We start from the raw sequence: 9,151 nt of genomic DNA on the forward strand, positions 1-9,151 counted from the left end.
GTTGACCGATAAGAATGATGAGATTACAAGTTAAAATGAAGCTATAATATTCCAATATCGCAATATTCCGACACCTACATGTAAATGGTCCAACATCCCATTGGTCCGACGTTTCGATCATTTAAAGCGATGAAACATGATATAAAAAAGTAATACTTAGTGCCAAAGTAGCCGAACGTCATCACTAAGAGGAAACCATACGCTTCCTCAATTTTAATGTACAACTCATCGTGGGACTTTTCTAAACAATTAAAAATACGTCATATGTTATATTTTTCCCTTGCTTCAAATATTTTGTTTCGGATTATTTATATCAAATTCGCAGATATATGTTTGTAAATACGTGCAATCAAATGATATGGAGGTATTATAAGATTTAGATAATGCAAGGGCGACTACAGATACATTTGTGTGACTTGGTCCGAGTACACAGTTATCGTCCTTTGATTTTCGTTGTCGATTTATATAGTCCTTAGTGTGGACAGTGTGTTACTTGCCAATTTTTGTTATACCCCTTCCAAATTTATTTCTTCATGTTTTATTTCTCCTATAATAAGAAGGGGGGTGAAATGACACTGTAAAAATTTGGGTCATAAATATTAATATAAAGTAGTGATTAGGTTCAGCTGAAAAAGGTAAAAAATTAGCACTTCGGAAGCTGTCAAAAGATTTCAAGACCCCCTTAACATAAAATTGTCCATATTTTGAGTTAGAGCTGATGAAGTTTTCTATAATTTTCATATAATTTGTCCCAAAAGTAGTACAACACACTGTAAAAATATTATTGAGAAAGCGCAGGTGGGATTTTTTTAAATTTTTTATTTATTGTCTAAAAGAAATGCACTACGAAATAACTGTGTACTCGGACCACTTAATGGTTTATTTTCAAAGACTCCGAGAGAAATCGTTACGTAACATGCGTAACCGTTAACATCAACCAAAATTAATTAATACTATGATAGAAATATATTTTCCCAACAGTAATACAGCATTCCTATAAAATTGTATCGTTTTTGCATTTGTTTTGACTCGATTTTTCTACTGGAAGTATCCGTGAATTGAAATTGCACCCATGACCTTTACCTCGATTTTAAAAAAATGCACCATATTTTCTTTTGACGACCGAGATATTTAGAAAGTACTAATTCTTAGCTTTCCAGTGAAATATAATTTAGCCATGTGTTAGGAAGGTGCATTAAAAATGTAAATCTGGCTCTCATATCACTCGCCTAGAAGGAAGAGAAGCGACACACAAAATGAGGTCTTCTCGTTTAATAGATATAGGAAGATGTGGTGTGAGTGCCAATGAGACAACTCTCCATCCAAATAACAATTTAAAAAAGTAAACCATTATAGGTCAATGTACGGCTTCAACACGGAGACTTGGCTCACACCGAACAACAAGTTATAAAGGGCCCCAAAATTATTAGACAAGTGTAAAATAATTCAAACGGGAAAACCAACGGTCTAATCTATATTAAAAAAAAAGAGAAACAAGAAACACGCATAAATATGTTCCTTACGTCGTAACTACAATCCCCTTCCCTTTCATGAATGTGACCTACCCAATTAGACTATTTACCGGATTTGTAATCACATAAGCAACACGACGGGTGCCACATGTGGAGCAGGATCTACTTACCCTTCCGGAGCATCTGAGATCACCCCTAGTTTTTGGTGGGGTTCGTGTTGTTTATTCTTTAGTTTTCTATGTTGTGTCATGTGTACTATTGTTTTTCTGTTTGTCTTTTTCTCTTTTTAGCCATGGCATTGTCAGTTTGTTTTAGATTTATGAGTTTGACTGTCCCTTTGGTATATATCGTCCCTCTTTTACATGAACAAACGACAACTACTGTACATCAGATTCCTGACTTAGGACAGGTGCAAACATTTGCAGTGGGATTAAACGTTTTAATGGTACCAAACCTTCTCCCCTTTTCTGAAACAATATCATAACATCACAACATAGTATAGATTTCAGCTGTAGGTGATTGATAAAGGTTTAGCGTTTTATTTAACATTGTTTAACGTGTAAAGTAATACTTTAACACATCTAAAGCAATTAAAGTTATTATGTTTACGATTGGGTGTACGATTTACACAGAATATTTTTTATGGAAAAAAAGGGGGGTCTAACTATATGTCCTCATTCAAATGCATCGATCGTCCAAAAAAGGGGTCACCCCCTCTGGATCTGCCATCGATCCACTATAAACTTAAACTGACCATTTTTGATTTCTTCATATAAAACTATATACTTTTAGCTGCACACTGCAGGAATCCATTTCATTTTTAGGCAAGGATACCAATTATATTGGCAAACATTAATGATTTCAAAATTTTATTTGCAATCAATTTATAATACTAGCATGTCCTCTTTTAATTTAAAATATTGAATCTTATACAAATGTGATATCTGTTTACGAGTAGTTTTCTTACCTCGGATGGACCTGTTATACAAAAATCTTTTGACCGCATCAATCTAAACTGACCTTATTTGCTCTTTCTATCTGCAAATCTATATAGCTTCACAGTAATTCAGTTATAATTTTAGGTCAAGAGGGACTGTTATATACAAGTTACAGCAATATTGGAAAAAAAATGACTTCAAAACTTTGTTCGCATAAATTTAAAGTGCCAGCATGTCCTCTTTTTATTCAAAGTATTGAATCTTAAACAAATATCAGTAGTTTTCATACTTAAGACTGAGTTGTGTAATAAAATCTTTTGACCACATCAATCTAAACTGACCTTATTTGTTTTTCTTCCTGCAAATCTATATAGCTGCACAGTAATTATATATAATTCAGTTATAATTTTAGGTCAAGAGGGACTGTAATATACATGTACAAGTTACAGCAAATTTGGAAAGCAATGACCTCAAAATTTTGTTCGCATGAATTTAAAGTGCCAGCATGTCCTCTTTTTATTCAACGTATTGAATCGTTAACAAATATCAGTAGTTTTCATACTTCAGACTGAGTCGGGTTATAAAATCTTTTGACCGCATCAATCTAAGCTGACTATGCGGTATGGGCTCTGCTCATTGTTGAAGGCCGCACAGTGACCTATAGTTGTTGATGTTTGTGTCATTTTGGTCTTTTGTGGATAGTTGTCTCATTGGTAATCATACCAAATCTTCTTTTTTATATACAAACTGACCTTATTTTCTCTTTTTTTCTGCAAATCTATATAGCTGCACAGTAATTCAGATATAATTTTAGGTCAAGAGGGACTGGAATATACAAGTTACAGCAATATTGGAAAACAATGACCTCAAAACTTTGTTTGCATGAATGTATAGTGCCAGCATGTCCTCTTTTTATTCAAAGTATTTAATCGTAAACAAATATCAGTAGTTTTCATACTTTAGACAGAGTTGTGTAATAAAATCTACTGACCGCATCAACTAAAACTGACCATACATTGTATCTGCTTTTTTTATGCAAGTCTATATAGCTGCACAGTATGTACTTCAGTTATAATGTTAGGTCAAGAGGGACTGTAGTATATAAATAACTGCAATATTGGAAATTAAAGACCACAAACAAAAAATTTCATCAATTGAGAGTGCCGGCATTTCCTACTTTTATTCAAAATATCGCATCAGAAACAAACATCGTTAGATTTCATATCTGAAATTATTTGTCTGCATCAATCAAACCTGACCATATTTGACAGCATCAACCAAAACTGACCATATATGACTACATCAGCCAAAACTGACCATATTTGCTCTTTTTTATGTACTGTTAACTCTTTTAGTTGCATAGTAAATCTGTTTGTTATATTGTTATGTAAGAATTGATTGTATAATACAAATGATAGAAATATTGGAACACCTTATTTCTTTTGCATCAATTAACAGTGTCAGCGTGTCCTCTTTTTAATCAAAATATTGCATCATTAACAAATTACAGTAGTTTTCATACCGAAGACAGACTGGTATAACAAAATTGTGTGTCTGCAGCAACCAAAACTGACCATATTTACACTTTATGATGTAAACCTTAGTATATATAGATAATTATATACATGTAGCTGCATAGTAAATCACTTATAAAATTGAGAAAGGAAATTGCGAAAGGTGTCAAAGCGACAACAACCCCACCAAAGAGCAGACAACAACCAATCACAATGGATAGTATAATTCAAATGACAGCATGTCCTCTTTATATTCAAAATATTGAATTGCTAACAAATTTCAGTAGTTTCAGACTGAATTGTTTTAATAACAACATTATTTAACCGCATCAACCAAAACTGAACATATACTTTATCATGTACATATATACATCTCATGTACATGTATGGCCTCATTGTAAACCAATAATATTTCTATGTCAGGATAGATACTGCATGATAAATACAATACCAAATTTCAAAATCGATTTAGCGCGCCCTTATTTCCTCTCTGTATCGATAATATTATTATTTATAAAGAAATGACTATAATATTTTTTCTGTCTATGAAGAAATAACATAAACAATTTGGTGCACACTGAATAACGCGGGTAGCAGATTTTTTTAACAGTGTGCACGCACCACATTTTTTTATGTTATTTCAAATAGACAGAAAAAAATATTAGTCATTTCTTATAATTTAATTCTAACTTCCAATTTAAACCTTGGCAAACCATGAAAAAACATTGATGATGATACGGTCACATGACTAACTTTTATCTATGGGCTGATAACAAAATAACGTCAGCCAATCAGAGACCCGTTTCATCCAAAATTAAATTATTAAATAATGAATCGTCACAAAAGTGACTTTTTAAGTCAGTGTAGTTCATGATGGGTTTTTTTTAAACAAAACTATTTAACGGCATTATCCAACACTACGTGACTGATTCATAACATATACTTTTATTTTAAAATGAAAAGTACATGTATGAGAAGTTCTCTTCTTGGAATAATTTGAAGGAGGAAAATGATTGGTTTTGTTTGTAGCCTAAAGTCCAGTGGCAAATGTGTCATTCATGTTCACATTGAGTATATTTTTCTGACGTTCCAACTTCCACACTCCCAGATTATTTACGAGATAATGCAAATGTAGCCTACATAGTTTTTTACGTTTAACAACACTTTTTTCGTTAAAATATCCCATAATTCATCCACTGTACAGAATCTTAAATCATGAATGTAAATCCAAGGTAAACAAGGTAAATTAAGATTAAACTTCCATGAATCAAATGCAGAGTTTTATGAAGAGACTGTCAAAGACGGGGAACGAAGAAACGTAAACAATGATGTTTTCTATGCAATCTTATAAAAATGTTTCTCCGATGAGTTGGATAACCTTCAATTCACTTCGATATTTGTACATGTAACGTTTGATTAGTAAAAAATATAGAAAATCTGCTATTAAATAGCAAAGTAATTGGAAGTGATTTATTTCTTCTAAATTCTAAAGTGCCCTTACTGTAGTGACGTCATTTAGAACTGTTCTACAGTCCTGACTGATTTAGTCAGTTCTGCTGACAGTTCTAGGGTTAGAACTGATTTGGACAGTTCTACCTAGAACAGTTTTAGACAGTTCTACCCTAGAACTGATCCTGACAGTTCTACCTAGAACTGATTTAGTCAGTTCTACCTAGAACTGATCCTGACAGTTCTACCTAGAACAGTTCTAGGGTAGAACAGTTCTAGCTAGAACTGTTCTAGGACAGGTTAGAACAGTTCTATGACAGATTATTCTGACAGTTCTAATGAGAGGTTAGAAGTGATCTCCACTGTACCATGTATCCGTCAGGGGTTAATTGCATAGTTTGACAATTAACCACAGACTAGTATTACTCAACAACCAGACTACTACGTAACCGGCCTACAGCTACGGACATTTGTATGGACCACTGGACTATATAAGATCCCTCAATGGACTTCAAGGACACAATTCGATTAGAACAGATTGGTACCGGAGATTCCGCCAAGGTCTCCCCCTCGTGGGTAGGCTGGAACTAATGCGCTTAATATCCGAAGTACTCCATCAGGACTGAACAGTTATAACACTATACGATCACGTGTCCGTGTGACGATTTATTGAACATTCGAACAATTCAACTTTAAAGACAGTTTGTGAACATTCGAACATTTGAACTTTAGAATCTTTCTTGACTTTGTAATTACTTAATAAAATATATTTAATCCACTGACTGTGTCACATCCACAAGTTGTAAATACCACTACGCGATTTTCTTTTTAACAACACCTGTCCAGTAAATTAAAAATGTCATTAAATAATAAGACCAAATTTTTACAAATTAATATGTTGTTTTGGTTTAAGATGATAAACCACCAATATTTGAAAATATAATTTACCAGTATACGTGCTTGGTGTAGTATTGTTATTTTCAGAGTTGCTCTTGGTTGTCTGCCCATCAAAAATGCATCCTCTTATGTGATGACACCTATAAAATTATGAAAATCAAGCAACAAAACTAGATTTGACTAAAAGTTGTTCTAAATTTGGTAAGAATTAAGCACTTAGCCGAACATTATGATATTTGAAAATTGTAGGAGGAGTTGATAACATAAAATACAGTGGAGATCACTTCTAACCTCTCATTAGAACTGTCAGAATATTCTGTCATAGAACTGTTCTAACCTGTCCTAGAACAGTTCTAGCTAGAACAGTTCTACCCTAGAACTGTTCTAGGTAGAACTGTCAGGATCAGTTCTAGGTAGAACTGACTAAATCAGTTCTAGGTAGAACTGTCAGGATCAGTTCTAGGGTAGAACTGTCTAAAACTGTTCTAGGTAGAACTGACCAAATCAGTTCTAACCGTAGAACTGTCAGCAGAACTGACTAAATCAGTCAGGAATGTTCTAAATGACGTCACTGCAGAAAGGGCAATTTAGAAGTTAGAACAAAAAATCAGTTCCAATTACTTTACTATATATAATAGCAGAATCCAGATGTTTCTATATTTTTTACTGATCAAAAGTTACAAGTACAAATATCGAAGTGGATAGGAGGTTATCCAACTCATCGGAGAAATGTTTTTATGAGATCGCAAATGAAACATCATTGTTTACGTTTCTTCGTTCCCCGTTTTTAACAGTCTCTTCGTAAATATAACTCTGCATTAATTTACCTTGTTTGCCTTGGATTTACATTCATGATTTAAGATTCTGTTTTGACAAATGTTCAAACGAAAATTGTACAGTGGATGAATTATGGGATATCATAGTAATGAACACAGTGTTGTTAAACACAAGAAAACTATGTACATTTGCACTAAGGTCTCAGAATTTGCATTATCTCGTTGCCAAACTTATCCATATAAATGATAATGAATAATATCTGGGAGTCTGGAACGTCAGAAAAATATACTCGATCTGAACATGAATGAAATATTTGCCACTGGACGTAAGGCTACAAACAAAACCAATCATTTTCCTTCTTCAAATTATATTAACAGCTAGTATAGTCAGTATATACCTTTCCAAGAAGAGAACTTCTCATACATGTACTTTTCATTTTAAAATAAAGTATATGAATCAGTGATGTGAGTGTTGGATGATGCCGTTAAATAGTTTTGTTTAAAAAAAACCATCATGAACTACTGACTTAAAAAGTCACTTTTTGTGACGGTTCATTATTTTATAATTTAAGTTTGGATGTAACGGGCCTTCTGTCGTTATTGTGTTATCAGCGCCCATACACATCAGTTAGTCATGTGACCGTAATGTCATCAACGTTTTTTCATGGTTTGGCAAGGTTTAAAATGGAATTTAGAATTAGATTATAAGAAATGACTTATCATTTTTTTCTGTCTATTCGAAATAACATAAAAAATGTGGTGCACACTATTAAAAAACCCGCTTCGCGCATTTTTACATTAAAAAAAGCAAAATGATCAGTTTTGGCTGATGCAGTCATATATGGTCAGATTTGGTTGATGCTGTCAAATATGGTCAGTTTTGATTGATGCAGACACATATTTTTGTTACATGAGTCAGTCTGAGGTATGAAAACTACTGATGTTTGTTCAATTTTCCAATCTTGCAGTTATTTATATATACTACAGTAAAAAAAAATATAACTGAAGTACTGTGCAACTATATAGACTCACATAAAAAAAAGCAAATATGGTCAGTTTTGGTTGATGCGGTCAAAAGATTGTATTATACAACTCAGTCTGAAGTATGAAAACTACTGATATTTGTTTACGATTCAATACTTTAAATAAAAAGAGGATATACTGGCACTATAAATTCATGCGAACAAAATTTTGAGGTCATTGTTTTCCAATATTGCTGTAACTTGTATATTACAGTCCCTCTTGACCTAAAATTATAACTGAATTACTGTTCAGCTTTATAGATTTGCAGAAAGAAAGAGCAAATAAGGTCAGTTTAGATAGATGCTGTCAAAAGATTTTATTACACGACTCAGTCTGAAGTATGAAAACTACTGATATTTGTTTACGATTCAATACTTTGAATAAAAAGAGGATATACTGGCACTATAAATTCATGCGAACAAAATTTTAAGGTCATTGTTTTCCAATGTTGCTGTAACTTGTATATTACAGTCCCTCTTGACCTAAAATTATAACTGAATTACTGTGCAGCTATATAGATTTGCAGAAAGAAAGAGCAAATAAGGTCAGTTTAGATTGATGCGGTCAAATGATTTTATTACACGACTCAGTCTGAAGTATGAAAACTACTGATATTTGTTTACGATTCAAAACTTTGAATAAAAAGAGGACATGCTGGCACTATAAATTCATGCGAACAAAATATTTAGGTCATTGTTTTCCATTATTGCTGTAACTTGTATATTACAGTCCCTCTTGACCTAAAATTATAACTGAATTGCTGTACAGCTATATAGATTTGCAGAAAGAAAGAGCAATAATGGTCAGTTAAGATTGATGCGGTCAAAAGATTTTATTACACGACTCAGTCTGAAGTATGAAAACTACTGATATTTGTTTACGATTCAATACTTTGAAAAAAAAGAGGATATGCTGGCACTATAAATTCATGCGAACAAAATTTTGAGGTCATTGTTTTCCAATATTGCTATAACTTGTATATATTACAGTCCCTCTTGACCTAAAATTATAACTGAATTACTGTACAGCTATATAGATTTGCAGAACGAAAGAGCAAATAAGGTCAGTTTAGATTGATGCGG

The sequence above is a fragment of the Mytilus galloprovincialis genome, chromosome 8 (assembly GCF_965363235.1).
Source record: "Mytilus galloprovincialis chromosome 8, xbMytGall1.hap1.1, whole genome shotgun sequence".
Classification (NCBI taxonomy): Eukaryota; Metazoa; Mollusca; class Bivalvia; order Mytilida; family Mytilidae; genus Mytilus; species Mytilus galloprovincialis.